The sequence below is a fragment of the Cotesia glomerata genome, linkage group LG1 (assembly GCF_020080835.1).
Source record: "Cotesia glomerata isolate CgM1 linkage group LG1, MPM_Cglom_v2.3, whole genome shotgun sequence".
NCBI lineage: Eukaryota > Metazoa > Arthropoda > Insecta > Hymenoptera > Braconidae > Cotesia > Cotesia glomerata.
The window spans coordinates 16,714,465-16,734,101 of NC_058158.1; the positions used below are offsets into that span (position 1 = coordinate 16,714,465).

At 36.2% G+C, this 19,637-nt stretch overlaps 1 protein-coding gene across 1 annotated transcript in view; it reads left to right on the forward strand.

Annotated features, from left to right (window-relative positions):
- Positions 1-19,637, forward strand: part of LOC123275345 (patj homolog) — a gene marked incomplete in the record, with an annotated part of 555,954 nt that overhangs the window by 327,844 nt on the left and 208,473 nt on the right.

Below are 19,637 nucleotides of genomic sequence, written 5' to 3' on the forward strand. Positions count from 1 at the left end.
TGCAGTGATCGACGTGGTTTTTTGATCTTAAAAGTTGATTAGATTTTGAAATTGATCAGTAGAGCCATTCAAAAGTAATTCCGAAAAAACCACAATTCAAAAAATTTTTTTTGGTGGTTTTTTTAAGATTTCTCGAAATCTACTACTTCGAATCAGTCCAAATAGTAGGTGAGGAAGGGGTCGATTGAACCATAGGGCAATTGAACCACTCGACTCAAAAAATCGAAAAAATTGAAAAAACGCTTCATGCTCTCAGAATTAGATTCTAATATGTTAAACTCGGATATGATCAAAATTTGAAATCGTTGCGATTAATTAATTTTGAAAGATTGAGATTTTTTTATTTTTAGGCATGTAAACTTTTTTTTCGGCTGGTGACAAATTGTTTAATAATATAACAATTTTTTAGTTAATTGATGAAGTTTGAATTGTAGTAGTTGTATATACTTATACTTTATAATTTTTTTCAATTTGCTCAATTTTGTTTATAGCGATAGAATAGTTTATTTGTTTATCATTTACTATTAATTGTTTTAAAATTATATGGGGTCAATTGAACCAGCAGTCCCGGGGATGATTGAACAATACGGAGAAGCATGGGACTTGCGCTCGCACCTTGACTGTACGTGAAAAATACTTAGGGAAATAACCTAACAATTCGATGAACTAAATTTATAATGAAAATTATTTTTAATTTATTTAATATAACATCTGTGCATTAAAAATGTGCAACAGTAATTTGCAAGTAACAATTAGTATGTTATTTATTAAAAGTTCGGGTTTGAGTTTTAAATAGTATTGGTTCAATTACCCCCGAGCGGGGGTCAATTGAACTATTCGACGCGTATGGATAATTCAATAATTTTCTAAAATTCACGTTGTTTATTGATTAACTTATGTATTAATAATGATAGTAGACTTAATAAACTACAATTCCAAGAGAAAAAAAATTAGGAAAACGGTTAACCCTGAAGGCTATCTCTGCAACTTCCCGCTACTTTTGTAATCAAGCGCTCAAAATTGCACTTATTACGTTTTTGAGCTCTTCGAGCTCAAAAATATAATTTTCGTGGAGTTTTGAGCTCTCTGAGCTCAAAAGTCTGATAGAAGTTTAATAAAACACTATTTTTTGAATTTTCAAACCGTAATAATTTTAGAATGAATTAACCGATTTTTCGTCAACGATAACTCGCGAACGAATCAACCGATTTTGACCGGCTCGAAGGCAATCGACGTGGATTTTGTTGAGAGCTGATTAGTTTTTGAAATTGATCGGTTGAGCCGCTTGAAAGTTATTAAGAAAAAAACTACATTTAAAAAAAAATTTTTTTCGCAGTTTTTTTAAGATTTCCCAAACATCTATCGGTCTGAATCGGTCCAAGTAATATTCAAAATCTAAGTTTAGTCAAATCCTTTCGAATGGCACCAAACGTGCCATGAGAGGTTTCATACACACACACACACACACACACACACACACACACACACACACACACACACACACACACACGCGCGCGTACAGACATACAGACAACATCGCGGGAATAGTCAGAAAGGTTCCGAGGACCTCAAAACGTCGAGATCTGATGAAAACTCGATTTTCGAAAAAAAGGGTAAAAACAATAACTTCCCGATTTTTGAAAACTTTCAATTTTCTCAGCGGGAAGTTAAAAATTATTATTTAGTTTTAATTCGAATAGTAAAAAATTATTAAACTTTTTATGGTTCAACTGTTCCTTTTCTCCCCTATTTAAAATCTAAGTTCGGTCAAGCCCTTTTGAATAGCGTCGACTGCGATGAAATCTGTCAAGCCGTTCAAAAGTAATAATAGGGTCACATACATGCATACACACACACACACACACACATACACACACACACACACACACACACACACACACACACACACACACACACACACACACCTTTTTTGAGATTGCTTAATAAACCTCAAACTACACTTCATGGATTTTCACGTTGATCACTTTTCTGAAAATCTTGAAGACTATAGTGAAGAACAAGAAAAACTATTTTATTAAGACTTAAGTGAAATGAAGGGTAGGTATCGAGTAAATGAGAATGTCAACGTGATGTCAGATTTTTGCTGGATGCTAACAAGAGAAACACCAGAAGAAAACAGAAAACGTAAAAGGAACCCACTGCGTAGGTCATATGAAGATAAAAACAGTAGACCCTGAAGGCCATCCGTGCAACTTCCCGCTAATTCCAAACCTAGGTGCTTAAAATTGCACTAATGATGTTTTTGAGCTCTCCGAGCTCAAAATTATAATTTATGTTATTTTAAGCTCTTGAAGCTTAAAAAAATAGCCTTTCTATGCTTTTAAGCTCTTCAAGCTCAAAAGTCTGATAGAAGTTTCATAGAACAATACTTTTTTAATTTTCAAACCGCACTAACTTTTGAACAAATCAACCGATTTCCACGCGGTTGGCATCATTTGACGCAATTTTTTTAGTTTTATAAAGAATCTTCAAGTTTGAATTGATAAAAGTAGGAAACATGGAGTAATTCCAAAAAAAAACTTTTTTCGGTTTTCTTTCGTCCATGGTATCTCTTGAACGAATTGACTAATTTTGACCTGCTTGACGGCGATCGACGTAATTTTTTCATGTTAATAGCTGATTAGTTTTTAAAATTGATCAGTGCAGCCGTTTGAAAGTTATTCCAAAAAAGGTCGGAGTTATGTTAAAAAAATACTTGTTTCCAAATATTTTATCGAGGATATCTCTCGAACCAATCAACCGATTTCTACGTTCTTGGTGGCGATCGACGCGGTTTTTGAGCTCTAAAAATTATTTTATTTCATCAAAAACGATCCGACAAGAAATGACGAAGTTATGCCCAAAAACACTTTCTTTGGTTCTCTTTCGTTCACGATATCTCTCGAAGAAGAATATATGGCGAGGTTTTCGCCTACCTCCGAAGAGGCCGTTTCCTGGGCTTAAAAGAGCTATACACGCACGTATATCTATCCTTCCCTCACGTAGGAAATATACAGCCAAGTTTGCGGGCAAGGAAAAACCCTGCCCTCAAGCATTTATGCTATCATAGGACAGATGTGAATTGAGTTGAATTTAATGTCAATCTGTCCTCGTACTCAGTTAACTGTATCAACCCATTCAACGACTGCGTTAGCCTGATCGATAATATAATGACAACCCGACCAGTTACCAGCGGGGCTCATGCGTGGAGGTACAGTCGTAAGACCTGTTTGAGCCATAATACTTATCCCCCCTACAAGAGTCTCATTCGTATGTCTGTCTAATCTAGTCCCCGAATCTTCGAGCTTACCTGCGCTGCCAAATAATTTGACAGCGTCACGAGGCCATGCTCAGAAATATCTCTCGAACGAATCAACCGATTTTGACCGAATTAGCGAAGATCGGCGTAGTTTTTCAAGCTTAAGGGCGGATAAGTTTTTTAAGTTGATCGATAAAGCCGTTTAAAAGTTATTCCAAAAAAACCACTTACAAAAAAAATTTATTTCTTATTTTTTTTTGCGATTTTTCGAAATTTCTCAAAATCTATCGGTCCGAATCGGTTCAAATTCACAGAAAATTTAAGTTTGAGGGAACTCTTTAGAACGCCGTTTAGTAGATTCCGATCAGTTTAGTCGTTCAACAGTTAGAAGCGAGTCACATAGTCACACACACACACACACACACACACACACACACACACACACACACACACACACACACACACACACACACACACACACACACACACACACACACACACACACACACACACACACACACACACAGAAGAGATACTGCTATCGGGCGCGTCTCCCCGAGCGGATGGGAGAACGCTCGCTGTCCTTGGATGACACTTAATCTCTTAGTTGATGAGGTACAGCGGGTAGGAGCCAAGCAAAATAACCAAACAAAATACGCTCCCGTGGACAAAACTCCCCTTTAATGGGTTGGTCGCACTAACTGACCTAACAAGACGATCGTTCCCTGCTGTGACCCACTGGGAGTGACCGGAACCTCGTGTCGTAGTTTCCGACGATGCAGGCCACGGCTGATGTGAGCTTGCTCTGCCGAGGTGTAAGTTGCAGCAGTGGATCAGGAGCCAGTCACTTCGGGCCTTGATCAGGAAGTACGCAGTGAGTGTTAGAGATCGGAATCTTCACCGCTCCGAGCGAGTCTAGTCCGTCCGTGTATTCCGGGGCTGGCTAAGTGTCGGCTAGGCCTCAGGGAACTGGGGTAGGAGTACTATCTCCGAGGCTACACCCGTTCCTAGTTATGACAACCCGCTCCACTCCGTACGTTGCGCTGGTAAATCAAAAAGTATGAGTAATTTACAGGAAACAAACAAGAGTGGAAACGGGCTTCATGCCCAACAAGCAGCGATTGAAGCAAGCGCTGAAATGAAGAGAACGCAAGCGCTGGAGCGCCTTGAAAAGCTGACCATTGAGCTGCAAGAGTTTGTCCAAACTAAGGTCAATATCCACAAGGAGATAAAGACTAAGACAACCGGTGTGGTCAATGCTCTTGGAAGATTCAAGAAACTGGATGAGGAATGGCAGTCATCACGACGACGCATTCAAACTGAAGTTAAGACGGAAGAAGCAATGGACACTGGAGCCGACGGTGACGGCGAATCTGCTGCTGAGGACAAGGGTGAAACTGACACAAGGCCTGGAAAGAGAAAGGACCGAAATTCGCCAGAGCCAACCGACAAAGTCACAAAGAAGAAGGACTTGAAAAAAAGCCGACATTCCTTTCTCAATCCTTTCCTACCAATATCCTGTTACGTGAATGTGGAACGCTTCACGTAATAATTACCGTAACTCCTATTCTTTCCCGCTTCACAGCATTATTTATATTTATAAAAATGTGGAATTTTTACAAATGTTTGCCGTTATACAAATATAAATAATGCTGTGAAGCGGGGAAGAATAGGAGTTACGGTAATTATTACGTGAAGCGTTCCACATTCACGTAACAGGATATTGGTAGGAAAGGATTGAGAAAGGAATGTGGAGAGGATTATCTTAATGTGAGTTTATAGAATATGCGAGAAAAAATTATTAGATAGCTCGGACTGGGATTGGAACCCAGGACCTTCCGAATACATGTCGTCTACTCTACCATTTGAGCTATCCGGTCTATACTAAATTTCCTTTCGCTTATTCTATATACATTAAGCCACACCGTCCATCTTACGGCAAGCATTTTTACAAATATAAATAATGCTGTGAATGAAAAAAGCGGGAATGAAAAGGAATTACCCAACGACTGGCAGGGCAGGGCGACGAACCTAAGAAGGCGACTGATTGGGAAAAAGTACAGTCTAAGAAGGAGAAGAGGAAGCTAGCTAGAGAGCAACTCTCAAAGCAGCCGCCGAAGGAGCCCAGGCCAGAGCCTAAGCGGAAAAAACCAGGCAAATGGATCACACCCGACGCACTGATCATCCGCCCGGCCGAGAAAACAAAGTATGCTGAGATTCCGCGTCACATAAAGCAGGACGTCCCAGATAAGCAGGTTCATTTAATGATAGATAAGATCAACAAGACCAGAAGTGGCGACTTGTTGATTACGATTTCGAGGAAGAGCACTGACAAAGGCCAAGCCCTCCAAAAGACGATCGCAGACATCCTTGAGGAGGAGGCCAAAGTGATCTGCAAAAGGCCACAGGAGACCATCGAGATCCGAGATGTCGATGATGACACGACGAAAGAGCATATGGGGTCATCCATAAATTACGTCACACCTTAAAGGGGGGGGGAGGCGGGTATCACCAGAATGTGACATTGTGTGACAAGGGGCAGGGGGGGTCAAAAGCTTTGTGATGTCACATGTTATAATTTGAATAACTCAATCGTGAAACTTACAGTGCGCGTCATTGATTCGTGATGGTTGAAAATTTTATGGTAAAATAGAAAAATCAAAATTTCGACATCAGTAAATAAAGATATCAATAAAAAAAAAATCTTTTTTAGCATCAATTTAAAGACAATTGAAAAAATAATTCACTTTAAAAAATAGTTCACAAACCTCCATGAGTAGCTAACTGTGATAAATACGACACTCACTGTTTTAAAATTGTCTACTCATGGAGGTTTGTCGTCCTCCAGGAAGTTGCGGATCAGTCTGAAGAAATACACACGCTATCATAAAAATGTCAAGGTTATTTTTTGGAGTGCAGGGAATCTCGCCGCTGCCTGATCCGCAATCTCCTGGAGTACCGACTCCATAAACCTCCATGAGTAGCTAATTCTGATAAACACGACACTCGGTATTTCAAAAATGTTTAGTAAACATCGAAGGGTTGTAGTCAAGTGCTCTCGAGTATTATAGAAGTTTTGTTTTAATTTTTTATTAGCTCGTAAATTGTAAGCAATTATATATTTAATTGTATTTTTATTTGAACTTATGAATTCATGTAAATCATAATTTACAGATGTCTAAAATCACAAGTTTTTAAATTTGCTTGTCTATATTTATAGATGTCTATTGCTTAAGAATTCATATATTAATAACTGTCAATATTTTTATAAATCTAAATATTCAAATGTCTTTTTACTGACTTTTCTGAATTCAGTTCATTTTATTTAATTCAGTGTTTATATTTATATTTGATAAATTTTGAAATTATCCACTTACATTGTTATCTTTTTTTTTTTCAATATTATAATTTTACTTTTATTTATTTTATGGTGTGTAATCATTTAAATTACTAATATCTTCAATTTCTATTTTAATTGTGATTGATATTTTGAGTTATTTATTCTCAGTGAATAATTTTTTTAATTTTGTTTAAATTGATGCTTATAAAGATTTTCGTTCAATTGATTTCTTTATTTGCAGATGTCAATATTTTGATTTTTCTATTTTACCATAAAATTTTCAACCGGTACGAATCAATGACGCGCACTGTATATATGAAAAAAAAAATAGCATTCTCGTTCTGAGATTATCTCTCACGCAACAACATCTAACTCCTAAAGCGGCGTTGTGATGCAAGTCAAATACTCAAATTCTTAAGAGTTCTGAATAATAAGGGTCTGAGTAGGTTTAAATCGTTGGCGAGTGCTCACTCGCTTTTCTAAAAAATGTAAACAACTGTTCCTTTTTAATTATTTTGAAATAGATGCATAAAATTGAAAAATGTGTGACATCACATCAAGGGGGAAGGGGTTCGGAAAATGTGACAACCTGTCACAAAGACGGGGTGAAGGGTTAAAAAGTCCTGAAATCCGTGTGACGTAATTTATGGATGGCCCCTATTCAGACCGCTCTAAAGAGGGAAGCTGGAGAAAGTTGTGAAATCTCACTAGAGGCAATCAAAATCCGTAAAGCCTTTAGGGGTACGCAGACAGCCACAGTGTCACTACCAGCAGCTGCAGCACAAAAGTTACTGGAGGGAAACTGCAAAATAAGGATCGGCTGGGTTAATCGCCGAATGAAAGCAACGAAGAGACCCATACAATGCTTCAAATGCTGGGACTTTGGGCACTTCGGATCTCAGTGCAAAAGCGAAGTCGACCGGTTTAAGCACTGCACAAGGTGCGGAAAAGAAGGATACAAAATTGCTGATTGTAAAAATCCAGCTAAATGTGTACTGTGCGTTGAACAGCTCGGTGTAGAAAAGGCGGCTCACCATGTAGGCACGAACAGATGCCCCTTCTTCCAAGAAGCGTTCCAGAAGATAACGAAGCCAAGAACATGAAGATATTGCAGCTCAAACTCAATCATTGTGAGGCTGCGTATGACCTGCTCATGTAAACTGTGCGCGAATTAGAGGTAGACGTAGCACTTATAAGTGAGCCTTATAGAAACCTGAGTAACCAACCCTGGGAATCCAACAGCACTAACAAAGCCGTCATCTAGTCCTGCGGTAAATGTCCTTTTCAGAGAACAGTCAACAATAAAGAAGCCGGCTTCGTAACAGCATGGGTAGATGGCCTCCGCTTCTACAGTTGCTATGCACCACTTAGTCTCTCTAATGAATAGTTTGAAGACTTCCTTGATTGGCTAACTGAGGACAAATCTCACACACATAACCCGCACACCCACACTCTGAATTTACTTTTCTTTTATTTGTGATTTATAAAAGTTTTACAAGAATTTAATATCAGAAAATTATCACATTATATTTCAACAAAAGGATTTCAGTCATTAGCTAGCAATTAAATTATAAAATTATTTCCACGACTAATAATTTAATTTCCCAAAAATCCGAACTAGAATTCGACGGATAAATTAATTCAAAATCAATCACGAATTTAATACTCAACATTAAAATAAATTCTTAAGAATATTCGATATAAATTTAACTAAATATTCCCGGACTTAACATCCACGCTGGTAAATAATTTATAAAGAATTTTATCCAAATGATAAAATTAAATTATTAAAATAAGACTAAGAACTTAAGTTCAATATATAAAATAACCACGAATGATTTTTCGGTTAAATAAATAATTATTAAATAATTTATCTCAATTTAAAAATAAATTAGCGAAAAATTATCCACGGGTAACTCAGTCTCAATTGCGCCGAAATCTCAGTAACTAAATTCTCAATAAATAATCAATATTTCCTTGTAATAAATAATGTTAATAATAATAATTCAATTGTTCTTAATAAATTATCGAGTAAAATATTCGACAAGAATTTACGCGCTCAAAATGGACGCCAATATTCGCTAGTGCGTAGTAAAGTTTGACCTTAGCTACGTATTAACTGCGTTGTACAATTCAACCGACGCTTGACTAGTCTGTGAGAAGACAACTGGAATTTTCTCGAAGAATTTATTATTCGGTTTTTATTTATTAAATTGTTAAATAAAATATATGCAACTAAAACCGATTTTTCAGATGTTCAAAAATTATTATTAATTAATTGAGTAAATTATGATTTTATCAAATAATTTCTCACGACAATTGACACCACAAGGTCCCTGAATATGTCTCGGGTAAAGATCCTTTGAGATCCACTCAACACCGACTAACGAACGTTAAACAATTACAATCAAATAGTTATTGAATTACTACGAATTAAATAATTAATGAACAATTAATCAGAGTAAAAGTAGACCGAGTATAAACCCCGCTGTCCACTCCTAGCCCACAAAGTAATTATTGATACTTTGTTGAATATACGACGATCTAACTCACTACTTGAGATTGAAGTCCTTGATGTTGTTGGCTTTTTACGTCTGGTAACTACTCCGAAGATCGGTCCCTCTTGATGTCTGTGGCACTCCGTCTGGCGGTTACACTACTTCTCCCTGTTGCAATGCACGGCTCACCTATAATAACCTCAAACTACCCCCTCCTTCTCTCTTTTTAGGCCCAAAGATCAAGACGCACCAGTGCTGCGTCGTGAAATTATCGATATCTGGTGATATATCGGCTCAGGGTAATTTTACCCTGTTAAATCAGCTCGAAGAGCTCAACAACGGCATAAGTGCAATTTTAAGCGTCCAGGTATGGAATCAGCGGGAAGTTGCAGGGATGGCCTTCATGGTCAACCGTTTTCCTAATTTTTCTTTACAATTTTTTTTTGAATTTTCGAAATCCATCGGTCCAAATTGTATTCAAAATCTAAGTTTTGACAAGATCTTTCAAATGGCGCTAACCACGATGAAATCGGTTAAACTGTTAAAAGTTATAGAAGGTTTACACACACACACACACACACACACACACTGCGATGAGCTTCTTTTAAATCCCGTTGCCATAGCAAGTAGAGCTAACAGGCTTCGCAGAAAACGTTGCAGCCACTATAGTGGTGGGCAGCGTAGAAGAGGTAGAACTACTAATTCGGGAAACTATTGAAGTTGTCGAGACATGGCTGGATAAACACCACCTGAAACTCGCGAAACGGAAAGCCGAGATGGTCGTTTCGACACGTCAAAAATGGTGCCCAAACCAATTCGCTGTGGACATGGGAGGAACAACGCTGACATCAAAAAGGGCCCTGCGCTATCAAGGGGTAATGATAGACGAGAAACTATCTTTCCGCGAACACCTCGACAGTGCATGCAATAAAGCCAGCAAGACGGTGTCTAGACTAGCACGAATTATGACTAACACCATGGGACCAAGAACAAAAAAGAGGGGAGTTCTTCTAGAAGCAGTCCATTCGGTACTGCTATATGGAGCGGAGATATGGGCAGACATATTAAAGCAGAAGACCTACCGGCGAAAGATAGCAGCATTACAGCAATGAGGCGCTCTCAGGGTTGCCTGCGCCTACCGCACAGTTTCTGAAGCGGATGTATTGGTCATTGCGGGAGCCGCACCCATCGACCTATAAGCGTTAGAAAGAGCAAAACTCTATGACGCTAAAGATAGCGACGAAAACATGAAGGACGCAAGAACGAGGATAAAGGCGGCAACGCAGCAAGAGTGGCAGGACCGATAGACATCGGAAGAGACGGGCAGATGGACAGTGCACCTAATCCCAAACATCAACGTCTGGCTTTCTCGGAAGCACAGGGACACGGACTTCTTCCTGACCCAGCTATTGACGGGACATGGGCAGTTCAATGCCTATTTTTTCAAGATGGGTTTGCACAGCACACCGACGTGCAAATACTGCCCAGACAAAATTGACAACGCCGAGCACACGTTTTTCGAGTTTGATCGGTGGAAGGACGACAGAAGCAGCACCGAAGAAACAATCGGCACCACGTTCTCCCCTGAGAGCTTGGTAAACTGCATGATCAAAAAATAAGAAAACTGGTCAGCTGTTGCAGCCTACGCGCAGTGCCTTTTAGAAGAAAAAATCGCAGAAAGCGATTAGAAACCAGTAGTAACAAGAATTAGGTGTCGTGAGACGCAACATGGACTGGATTGAAGTAATGCTAACGCGGTTCCGACCCAGTCTTCCCTGTAACATCTATGGGGAACGGAGAGAGGAGGATGTGTAGTCAGTATTGTTAGAAAATAATATTGACTTCTGAGTCCGATATACCCAGGCAAACACCTAGTCCTGGCACCAACACCAAGTCCTGGCATACGTAAATGTATTTTACCTCCTCTATAAAAAAAACAAACACACACACACACACCCTTCGGAAGAAGCCAAACTCCCACCGGGCGCGTCCCCAGGTGGCGGATAGGGGGGTCCTAACCGGTCGAACTCTATAAAAAAAAAAAAAAAAAATTAAGACGACGGTTGACCCTAAAGGCCATTCCTGCAACCTCCCGCTCATATTGTACTTAAGCGCTCAAAATTACACATTACGTTTTTAGTTTAATAAAATATGATTATTGTATCATTTTTAGCTCTCTGAGCTCAAAACTCTATTAGCAGTTTAATACAACACAACTTTTTGAATTTTCAAACCACGATAACTTTTGAATGAATGAACCGATTTTCACGACGTTGGCAGCATTCGACGCAGTTTTTGAAGCTTCATAAATAATCTTCGAGTATGAATTGATCGAACTAGGAATTTTGGAGTGATTCCGAAAAAACTCTTTTTTCGGTTTTTTTTGACAACGATAACTCAAGAACAAATAAACCGATTTTGACCAGACTGGCGGCGATTGACGTAACTTTTTGATGTTAAGAGCTGATAAAATTTTGGAATTGACCGGTAGAGCCGTTTAAAAGTTATTCCAAAAAAAACCACTTTCAAAAAAAATTTTTTTTGTATTTTTTTTGGGATTTCTCAAAATCTACCGGTCGCCAACCGCGAAGAAATCGGTCGAGCCGTTCAAAAGTCGTAAGAGGGTCACATACATACATACACACACACATACACACACATACATACAGGCATCATCGCGGAAACATTCGGGGAAGCTCCTAGGACCTCAAAACGTGGAGATATGATGAGAACTCGATTTTCGAAAAACGGGGTAAAACCAATAACTTCCCGATTTTTGAAAACTTTCAATTTTCTTAGCGGGAAGTTAAAAAAAAAACATGCACACACACACACACATGCATATAAACATAGCGACACCCTCGCGGGGATAGTCAGGGAATCTTCCTGTGACCTTCAAACGTCGAGATCTGATGAAAACTCGATTTTTGCAAATCGGGGTAAAACCAATAACTTCCCGATTTTTGAAAATCTTCGATTTTTTTTAACGAAAAGTTAAAAATTTTAAACAACAATACTATTAATTTTTCGAGAAACAAATATTCAGAAAAATAAATGACTTATTCCTTAGAAGTTTCTATCTATTGAAGTTCTCGTCTGGGGTCGGGCTGGTGGTTGTCGGCTTATCTTCTTTGTCCTTGGGCGTTGGCTGGTGTTGATGTTGTCCGAGGTCAAGGCTGCACTTTGATGTTGATGCTTTTTCTTGATGTTTTGTTTATGTCCGATGTATTTTGTTGAATTTTTATTTTATTTTATCGTTTTTATGTTTTTGCGATAAAAAATTTTGTTAATTAATCAAAAAAATTTTTTTGTTAATGAATTTATTTTTAAACTTTTTAATTTTTAATTGCTCTTCTTTTAGTTCCGAAAAAAATTTCGAGTTTTCGGAATAACACCACTGTTTAATTGATTTTTAAATGAAGTGTTTTTAAAAAAAAAATATTTGCCTATTTCGGGCTCTTTTTATAATTATTGTTTTCACTTTTGTAGATTACTTACTCACTTGAAAAAAAAAAAAAAAAATTTTGCTGACTTTTACGTTGTGTTTATCAAGATCTCTGGATGATATGAAGTTTATTTTTCTGTAAAGGAAAAAAAATTTTCCGCCAGTTTATTCGGAGCGTGTTTGAATCCGTCGCTGGCACTAGATTATTTATATTATCAGTTGTTACGTCCTGGTTAACTCTCGAGCTTGTAAATAACCAGTAGAACAACTAGAGCTGGAGATTGAGATGATACGACCTCCAGAGTTGTAAGTAGAGGTTTTCGAACTAACTCCGAAATAAAAAATTTGCTGAATTTAATTAATAATTGGATTTATTTGACTATTTAAAATACACTTGCAATATAAGTGGTTTGACAACTGCCGTGAAGTACGTTATGGTATTTAACGTAATTTAATTTAATAGTCTCACGTCAAGAATTAATCAGGAAGAGTCTTAAGTTTCTAAATTTAAGATCAAGAAAAGCCTTAGAAGAAAAAAGCCTCGAATTAACTGTGCATCCTGCTTATGTGTCCTCGTCTAAGGGCCGCACCCTAGGAGGAGTACGGTTGCGTATCAGGTCCCGAATATCCTATTATCTTGAGTTGATGCGCATGGGATTTCCAAGGCTCACTCGAGTGACGAGCGCTGACTCGACTCCAGAATCCAGGGCACGCAGGCGTTCGTTATCATTTATTTATTTAGAGCATTCCTCAAATATTCTTTAATATACCTTATGTACTCAACGCTAGTTGTTTTACAATGAATCATTTTTATCAGTCTAGATTTTCCATTAACATTCTTCGTGAGAAAATGTTAATGTAAACTTAAAAATATTTTGTTTACTCAGGTGGTAGCTGTGTTTCACATTTTATTATCATTTTCTTTTGCGAATATTTAATATTTAATATTTATGTTTTGGAATTCTTTACTTATCATTTAACTTTATTATTTATAAAAAATCAATATTTATGAAATTATTGTTTAATTGATAGAGTTTAAATTAGCACGCGTATTTGCTATCAGAGACATCTGCGATTGCATGTGGGGACGTAACACTTATTCTACAGTGAGATACCGAAGTAACGTTTGTAACAGGGAAAATCGAACTTCCCGGGGTCATTATCGACCCCTATAATTGACGCACGGTAGGTAAGGGTTTTCCCTTACTTTTCGATTTTTGACAAGAGTTTCGACTTGTCACCGGGCGTGCTAATCAAGATTCCCCACTACTGTTCCCGGAAAATGAAGCGGGGCGTAACAATAGGAAAGTTCGAGAGCCTGAGCTGAGGGTTATAAAAGAGCGAGCACGAAAAACATCGAGGCTTTTTCCCTTCTGGAAGCCAGTGGCCTTTTGCCTTTTGTGAATCAGTGACCTTGTTGAGATTAGATAAGTCAAGAGAGTGCAGTTTTGGACGCCAACGATAGAAAGCAACTACTGAGGAGTTTATTACGGTATTTGGAATTGGACAAGCCCTGACCGGAAGCTAACATAGTGGTTTGAGACGACAAGACGCCAAGCGGCGGAGCCAGCCAAGTTGGACCGGAGTATCAGTCGTCGTTGGATAAAACAATAATTGAGTCTCTAGGTATTTTCGATTAATTTAGGCCAAAATTGATTATTAATTTAATTAAGAGGCTGAAATAATTTAAATTAATTTCTCGAGCGGTCATTTTTATATTAGCAAGTTTTGTACTTTAGAGATTCATGTGCCAAGGTCATTTAGCTAGTTTTGTTATTGGATATTTATTTTAAAAGAATGAGATTAATAGTTTATTTGTGAATTTACTGTAGATAATTTAATCAGTAATTTATTATAGGCCTGCTGGCTATAATAAATTAATTTAGTTAATAATTTTCGGGATATAAAGAAAAGTAAATTTGAATAAGAAATGAAAATGCGTAATTAAGTCAGTGAAGGTCATTCTAGAATGTATGTAGTTAAGAGTTGTATTGAGACGCTTAGGATTCGAATAGTTGATGTTTAGAATTTTGTCTAGGAAGATTAAATTTAGTAAATCCTGTAATGAGTTCAGTAGAATTTATTAATTGAAAATATTAGTAGAAAATTTAGTAAGTAAACTAGTACAGAAATTTAGTGATTATGTAATGTAGTAAGATTTATTTGCAGTAAACAAGTGTTGACGTAAAATTTAGTAGATTACGATAGTATTGTAAAGTTTTGGAAAATTAAATTTAGGCCGGTGGATAAATGTAATTGAATTGTTTAAGTTAGAAAAGTGCTAAATCAATTATTAAATAATTGATTGAATTAAGGATAATTTATTAGATAAATTCGATAAGAAAATTTGGTGAATTTGGTAAATTTAGTTAATCTGGAGATTAAATTTATTTAAGGAAAATTGGTTAAAATTTTATTTAAGAAAATTTGAGAAATGAAGTTAACGTCCGGTGGATGATTTTATATGGAATTGAATAAGATTATATGGTATTCCGTCAGGTAGACGAGGTTGTTTATGTGGAATTAGTTCAGATAATTGAATAATTAAGAAGTTTTTATTGGGTAAAACATGTTGTTTGTTATTCCGTCAGTTGGACGAGGGTTTAAGAAATTAAGAATCTAGATGCGTAATGGTCTATGATTAAATTTAGAAATTAGGAATCTAGATGCGTAATGGTCTATGATTGAATTAGGAAATTAAGGATAGATGCGTAATGGTCTATGTAGAGTTAAGAAATTAAGAAGATAGATGCGTAATGATCTATAGTTGAAAGAATTTAAGGATATTTAGTTATAAGTTTTGGCAAGTGCCTGCGTAGGTGAGAGGTACTCACAATTAAGTAATTGATAGGTTAATTTTAAGGGTAATATTATTAAGGAATTTTGTTAAAATAAAATTGTTTATATTGAATAAATAATTAAATTGTTAATAATTGTTTCTCAGTATTAATTTTTCAGCCTTTCTCTACTTCTCACGACCCGATCTTTCCTTCTCATGCTCCCCGGTTTCTGGGACACCGAGTATAAAATCCCAGTGGCGCCCTTTTCAAAGAGGAAAGGGGTGACCAATTGGACAGGGCTAACCACCCCGCTACACGTTCGAAGATGAGCTTAATCGGTCGAATAATTTAGAAATGCCAGGATTTAAAAATTTTCAAAATCATAAAAATTTATATTTCTTCTCTTTCTTACTCGAATAACTTCGGAATGTGATAATTTATTCATCTCTGTAAATTGCATCTGGAAGCCCTTTGAATAAGCTTTAAATTCAGTACCATATCATATGTGGAGTCTTAAACTTAAGTCCCATCCCGCTATGATAATTATGAAATTTGCTGTTGTGCTGTATTGTATTGTATTGTAACGTGGTAGATTTTTATTCGACGCCCAATACTGGGGATATGAGACCCTTCAGGCTCGAATCCAACGTCGTGAATGTTATGTGTGAATGAATGAAATTTGTACTAATTTTCATTGAATTTATTTTGTAAAAATGAGCAACGTTGAACGAGTGACGAAGATAGAACGAGTCACTGGGAGTACGAGGCTACGAAGTAGAGCAATAAGGATTGAGACGTGGGTATCAGGCGTTTTGATCCTCCGACAAAATATCCCCTGACAAAATACCCCCAGACTAAATATCCCCTACAAAATATCCCTAAGACAAAAAATCTCCGACAAGTTATCCTTCAAATTCGTTATAGTTCTCGAAAATTTGTATAAAAGAAAAAAATTATTAAAGGGCACAACACGGCAACAAGCGTATGTGTTGGTCTAATGTAGAATATACACACACAAAAACCATGTTAAAAGAGCGCAACACTATTGCCCGCGTATGCGTTGGCCTATCACTGAGTAAAAACACACAAAAACCATGTTAAAAGGGCGCAACACGATTATCCGCATTTGTATTTGTCTAAAGTCGAATAAACGAACACAAAAACTATAATTATACCTTGATTAAAAATTTAAATGAAATTTATCGAAAAATTTTCTTTGCCATAATTTGTAAAAAAACAAGATAAAAAGGTCATTGCATAACATTGTATATTAACTCAAAAATCGTTAAAATCTAATCTTGCTGCCTAGAATTAATATTTGTGTGACATCTGCTAGTAGAATATCGAATATGGATTCAATTATCTGGCTTTGTTATTCGTAATTTTATATGATGATACAAAAGATATAACTGTTTAAATAAATTAACTATTTCATTTTTTATTTTTTGTTGTTTATCGTTTAATTTAAAAATTCCGACTATTTAGGATTAATTGTCGGGGATTTTTTGTCTTGGGGATATTTTGTCAGGGGATAATTTGTCGGGGATATTTTGTCCGAGGATATTTTGTCGGGGGATCAAAAATCATGGAACCGGAGACGTGACGTCGGCAAACGAGTACCGAAGCGAGCAAGTCACCAAGCGGTGTAAACACCCGAGAGCTCTGAGGACAACTCAACGCTGCATTGCCGCATTTTTGTTCCAACATGATGATCGCCATCGATAACAGTTGGTTAGTCAGTATTGCTGGAGCAGAGGTGACTAAGAACTGTCGTGTAAGTCCGTTGACTGTTATACGGACCTAGATCAACTATCGACGGGGATCAATTCCAATGGAAACGACGACTAGCGCCGCCAACTTCAACGACAGTAGAAGTGGGTACTTCACTGTGAAGAGGACGATTCGAGGCTGGACTGTCGACGGACACGGACGCGCTTTTGCGCGCTCCACAACATAAATTTTATTTCGAAGTATTGTCGCGATTTTGTATATTTGAATTTAATTTGTAACTTGTAGCAAAGTACTTAATTTCTAAATTTATTATTTATCGAGTCGACCGCACGAAGCAACTCTCCCGAGCTGCCACGACGAAGATGACGCTCAATTGCTTGGTAAGCCGACGTTCTTGTTCAGTGTTGAATCCAGCGTTTAGAGCCGACGTTGTAATTTTGTAAAATATTTTTATTAACAAAATAATGTGCGAGGATTCATCGCTTTACAATAACTTTTTTTTGAAGTGAAACTTCTTTGCGAAGGGTAAAATTGAACGATTTGAGGCGGAAAAGGGGAAGTAGCGCTAGAGGAGAAGCATTGAGTGAAAGTTTAGAGTAGGCGAGTGGGGAAATCGCTTGTATAGCAAGCCGAGCAAGCCTTATATATTTTAAAGAGTGGGGAGAGTTAAGGAGAGTCAAGTAGAGTGGACGAGTGCAGTGCGCGTGCGTCGTAATTCCACCACGTTACTTATATATATATATATATATATATATATATATATATATATATATATATATATATATATATATATATATATATATATATATATATATATATATATATATAATGTGTGTGTATATATTATATGTATATGCGTATATCAGCTGTCGCAAACCGTTCTTATTTAAAACATTTTAGTACAGATATATGCATAAATTAATACGTAAATACTTATAAATACATGAAAAATACACTTATTTGATATATATATTAAAATTTATTCCTGGAAAATTATTTTTCATTATATTTTTTAATTATTTTGTGTAAATAATTTTGGGGTATAATGGGGTGTATATATATTTACACGTGTTGACTCAAATATAAATTTCTCAATTCCTGTTTATACATTCGTGTTAATAATTTCATCATTATATTTTCTTAATCCTGGTAAGTAAATGATAATTATTGTAGGTTGCGTTATCGAGAGTTACTACGATTGAAAAATTATATATCGTTACAAAAAATAATACGGCTACTTTTAATCATGGGCGAACAGAGCCAGCTGCACTTCGTCCGTTAAAACTTGAGCTTCAAAGACTGTTATTAAACCCATTAGTGACATTAGAATCACAATTACTTGAATTTATCACTAAAAAGCCTGGTTTGTCAATTTATAATTTGAATATTCAAAGTTTACAAGCTCATAACAATGACATTATCGACAAAGTAGCTGCTAATTCAAATATTTTACTTTTGTCTGAAACGTGGACTCATAATGATGAAGACATTTCCATTCCTAATTTTAATTGTGTAGTTAAATATAAACGCCCTAATATAAGATCTGGAGGTGGAGCTATTTATCAAAATGATAACGATACAACACACATTGTAACACCATCAATGGACATTTCAGTACATAATATACAGGCACTTGGAGTACAACTCAGTGCTGTAGGAGAAATCTGTGCCGCTGAATGTACAACGGAAAATGGCCAGTCAATTTTACTAGTATCGATTTATATATCACCGAATAAGTATATCACAGACATAATAAAATTTATTCATCGTGCACTACTACCATTTTCGGCTGCTGTTGGGGAAGAACTTAATCAAGACTTCGAAAAAAAACCTATAATCCTTAGTGGAGATTTTAACGTAAATTTTTCATCGGAGTCATCGGCCGTTTTGGTTGATTTTTTAAAGACCAAATTTGATTTAGCGATAAATAATAATCCAAATGAACCAACGACAAAACATGGGACAACAATAGATGCGGTTTTTTCGAGATACTTAAATAGAATACAGACAAAAATATTTATTTCACATTTTAGCTATCACAAGCCGCTGATAACATTTGTTGATAATTCAAGTAATAATAAAGAATAAATAAGATGATAATTCTAAAAAAAAAAAGGAAAAATAAAACTTACATTTGTTGTAAACATAATATTCTTAGAAATAAATTCATTTAAATTTTAATTAAAAAATGTGTAATTGTTTTAATTCTTAAAAACCGAATAATTAATTCAATAAATTTATTTTGTTTGAGAATAAATGAAATGCTATAATATATAGGTATATATATTGATCTGTTTATTTATTTAAAGCGGCTTAAAAAAGTTTCACTTCTATTGTGACCTTATGTCTGTGAGGCTCACTCATTTTTTTTGTAATGCTGTTGATACATAGTGTGATTGCCGATGAATGAATGCGAGTGTGAGAAATAAAATTGAGGTAACGACGTTTGTTTTTTTTTTAATTTTGTTAAAATTAAGCGAATATTCAAGTTACGACGTTTTAATTTTCGTTAAAAATTAATATCGACCGCCGACGTATATTTTGTAAAATAAATTATTATTATTTTTAACTTCCCGCTAAGAAA